This window comes from Equus quagga, chromosome 21, assembly GCF_021613505.1.
Source record: "Equus quagga isolate Etosha38 chromosome 21, UCLA_HA_Equagga_1.0, whole genome shotgun sequence".
Taxonomy (NCBI): Eukaryota; Metazoa; Chordata; class Mammalia; order Perissodactyla; family Equidae; genus Equus; species Equus quagga.
This window is the reverse complement of record NC_060287.1, coordinates 19,595,626-19,600,280: the sequence shown is the minus strand read 5'-3', so window position 1 is coordinate 19,600,280 and position 4,655 is coordinate 19,595,626.

Genomic DNA, 4,655 nt, shown 5'->3' with positions numbered 1-4,655 from the left:
TTTTCTATTTGTCTCCAAATTATGAACTTTACTCAGTGAGTTTTATTCTGACTATTCTAGTTAAAATTGCTCTCATTCTCAACTCTGTCCTTCAAAGTCTACACACCTCATTATGTACTTTAAATTATTTTATTATTTTTTAACTTTTTATTTTTAAATAATTATTGTCTCAGAAAAAATTGGAAAGCATATAGAAGGCCAGATATATCTTTTTCAATTTTAATTTAGTTTTTCTTAGCACTTACATAATAATTAGTGTAATGTAGTTATTTAATATTTTTTGCCTATATCTTCTTTCTCCAATGCATCCCACTAGGAAAATTCCCCAGTGAGAAGGATCTTTATTTTGTTCACTCATTTATAGTGCTGAAAACTTTGCCAACCACAGAAGAACCTCAATAAATATTCATTGAATGTGGCTAATATAATAACTAATGCTGATGTGATGTTTATTATCTTCCATACATAATTCAATAAAACATGTATATTGGCTCACACTGGAAGAGTCAAAATCCTGTGAGGTCAGTACTAACAATATCCTTACAGTTATCATTTGTGGTCTGGACTCAAAGTCAACTGAATTTCATATCTATGATTAAAATGCCCATCGTACTTGCTGTTTCAAATTTGGTACAGAATAAGTTAAAGACTAATGGCACTTTCCAGGCGATGTAAGACATTCAGGTTTTAATGGACTTGATATACTCTGTATATGAAATTGTATTGTCAAATACCAAGTGTGATGGGTGGATGGAGGATGTACATTTTTTCTCTTATCTTACTTTGGCTAGAGGCAATATGGTCACTGCTAATTCACATAGACTATTAATGGTACGTGTTACATACTGATAGGTAGTAGCAAGAATGAAGTAATTTCTCTGTTTCTTAAAAACGTATTATATAATTTACAAACAGGAAAAGACCAACTGTAATACAGAGTAGAATCAAAAAAAAAGGAGCAATGTGTTATAAGAATTAACAGAATTGAATACCTAGGCACATTCTGGATTTTTCAACTGTCAGGTGGATGTTTTGTTGCCATAAAAATTTGATTTAAAGAATATATAGAATATAGATGATATTATTCAGAACTTTTTCTGTTTGAGGAAATTTTGGCTATATATTTGTGACCACAGGACCAGTTCGAACTGGCCCTATCCTATCAATAACAAATGACAAAGCTATCTTGCAGGGGCAGTGAGCCAAAACCGCAAGTCATGTACCTGAAGCACGCACAGAGGAGAAAATTTTGCCTTGAAATAACACCTGGAAGCAAAGATCCCCCTGGCATGGAAGCAGACAACTGGGACATGACTGGAACTTGAAAGTTGGGACCTTTTCACAAGCAAGGGGTATGTCCAGGAAGATCCAGTGTTCAAGGCCCTTTTCATACCTTACCATAAATGGTCTTATTTAAAGTCCTTTCAATCCAAATCTGTCCTGCCAGCACTTCCCCATACCCACCTGCCTTCCTTAATCCCTTAAATTTTATCCTAAACCCTGGATTGGGGAGACAGACTTGTCTACCTGTCTAGCTCCTGTCTCCTTGCCTGTCAGCCTCACAATAAAGCTTTTTCTCTTCTCAAAAACCAGTGCCATAGTATTGCCTTCTATATGCATCAAGCAGGAAGCCATTGCTCAGTAACATGTTCATTCAGGAGAAAACTATGTCAACCCACGTGCCCTTTAGACTATATTTAAACTATATTTTCGATGCTTATTCATTAAGGCACCAAAGGTGAAAATACTAATTTTGATTCCATAGTTTACAAAAGTCTTTATGAAACCGTTTAAGATCTTTGCAGCCTACTGACACTGCAAATGGCTCTGGAGAAATCGAAGGCAAAGCTGGCATTTTCGTTTATGACTTGGATGAACATTTGATTTGTTATCCAAATCAGGAAATTTTTGGAATTAAAAGGGACATTATTTATATATTTACTATGGACAACATTTGTGAACTAGAGCTGTCCTATGCAATTTTGATATATAATTATTGTACTTATAACTTTCTTAGGTCTTTTTTTTTACAAAGGAAGAAGTTCAAGTAATTTCTTCTCTTTATTTTCAATGTCTCATAAAAAGTATTAAGATTTCTTTCTATTTTTACAATTAAGAGTCAATAATTCCTGGCATACTATGTTCTCTTTCAAATTATAAAGTCAAGCCCACAAACTCATATTTTATTTCCATGTTTGTTACGCCTCCTCTTCTCTGTGTTCTTGCATGTCTACTTCATGATCCTCCTTCATTAAAGTGATTTATTCATCTTTTATAACTCATTCTATAATATTTAGTCCCAATCCTTCTTTGCTTTAGGCCAGCATTTTTCTGGAGAGTGTTTTTCCCCGTTAATACACAATTCTCTTTCTTTTAGCCTCTTTTCTTGTTATAGTGTACCCTAATTTTGCATAATAACCTTAGCTTTTAGATAAATTGGAGAAAAGCCAAACATGGGAAGATTTAAAAAACATGATATAAAAGAAGATTTGCCCTATTAAAATTTGGAAAAATAATATATTTTGACCAGGCATTGGAGAAGCATAATGGTGAAATACTTACATAATATGATTCCCTTACTTGTAGTCCTCCATAGCTGTAATTAAAGTTTTACTGTATAAATTGATGTCTCAATAAAAATCATGCTTAAATATATTTTGTTTAAGAGGACTATAAATCTTATTAATTTGAATGTATTTAGATGAGATATGCTACTTTGCAAAGAGTCACCTAGGTGACAATGGAGCAAGGCATTGTAAGTCTTTTCCAGTTTCTCTGATTATTCAGATTCCAGCAAATGTCTCCAATGATAAATTCCTATCTAATTCCCACTTCGCCACATCACTATATTTTCATTCTTAAAAGAAAATGAGATGTTTACTTTTGTGTGTTATACATATATATAAAATCATATACAAAGTTATATATGCATATATACACACTATATATATATGTAATCATTTGCATGCAATAAGCAGTTATCTTATATTTGATCTTAATCTATGATTGTGTGGGTGTCTACACAGCAATATATTGCCCATAGTATACTATTCATAAGAAATGCATGAAAGATTTAACAATCTAAGTTTGTGCTTATGAGTTTCTGACAACATTTGTATCATGTCCTCTATTCGATAAGGTTATTTGATTTTTAACAAAGTAGCCATTAGGAAATTCTAGCAAAAGAAAACAGTAAGTAGTTATTAGAAGGATGTAATAGTCTTTCACAGGACCAAATAAAAAGATTAATAACTATTAGAAAAAATATATATGCTTCTATGTATACTACAGATATGTAACTAATAACTCAGAAAATGCAAGAGCTCATCTATCCTTTTTGAAACACTATCTTTGGGTCACTTTTAAACAGCCATCTAAATCTCATGTATCTTTACTCAGAATTCCTGTACTCAGGTGAAACCATCTCATTGGTGAGCTTGGACAGCCCAGAAAACACGGCGACTGTGCCTCTTCCGTTGCTGTGTGCATTTTGGTTGGAGGAAGGGTCTGAAGTCCTGATTGATCGTCTCAAACAAACTACATGCAATGGAAACAAAGACATTTCTTAAAGGAGTTGTGCTAAAAGAAAAAAGAGCAGCACTGTGATGCATCCACTAGGGACATATTCCAGATTTGTTTTATCCCTAAAATATGAGCTCTGTGGTCAGCCACTTAAATGTTGAATTTTCTTCAAAATTGATAGTGTCCTTTCTCTTTATTTTTCACTCTTCACCCTTTACTAACCTTGTTCTTTCTTTTTCTCTTTCATAACTTGGGCTGTTTACAGATCATGGAGAGTCAATAGATGATAGTGAACTGTTTCCTTCAAAACTCATGTTATGTAATCTCAACATTTCTTCTTGCCCAAAATGAAATTTTACTGTAGATATTTCTTCATTCTCAATCACTAGACTGATGTTACTTTTTCCCAGGTAACTTTGTTACCCAATTTACTTTAACTATAAGTAAAACTAGCTTATAAATGATCAGATTATACATTATTACAATCCCAGTCTTTAGCATCTTTTCATGCTGTTTGCATTCAGCCACTTCATCATATTAGCCTCCTTGCAGAACAGTAAAGGTAGAGGAAAATTACTATAGAAAGCGACTGCATATAATTTTCACTTGGGCCTCTTTGCTAAATTGGGATTTAGATATACACGCTCCAAATCATGACATCATGGTTCTCCTGTACTCACCCCATTTTCATCTGAGAAAATTAGGCCTCCTTAGTTTTACCTGTCAACTAGTTCTTAGATTTATCAGTATCCTGATTTAAACATGCTCAAAACAAGTCCTGTGGGCCCTTTAGTTCAGATTTCCTATTCTTGCTCCTACTGTTGCCTTTGTCTCTGGCCCATGTGGGACTGTCAAGGTGCTGTGCCCAGAGTGGTCACAGTGCTATAGAGAACATTGGACTCTTCATGAGCCTATACATCACCACAAATTTAGGCATAAGAGTATCCTTAATTTCTTTCAGAAAAAATTAGAACAAGGTTAGTTCTTTTAATGCACCAACATTAAAGACTTGTCCACAGCAGACAGGAATTACAGTGAAAAATAACTTATAAGTCCTACATAGTCTAAAACTCATCATAGGTCTCTTTCCAGGCAACCTGCTGGCCTGGCTCTTAGCGTCTCTCCACCTGGCA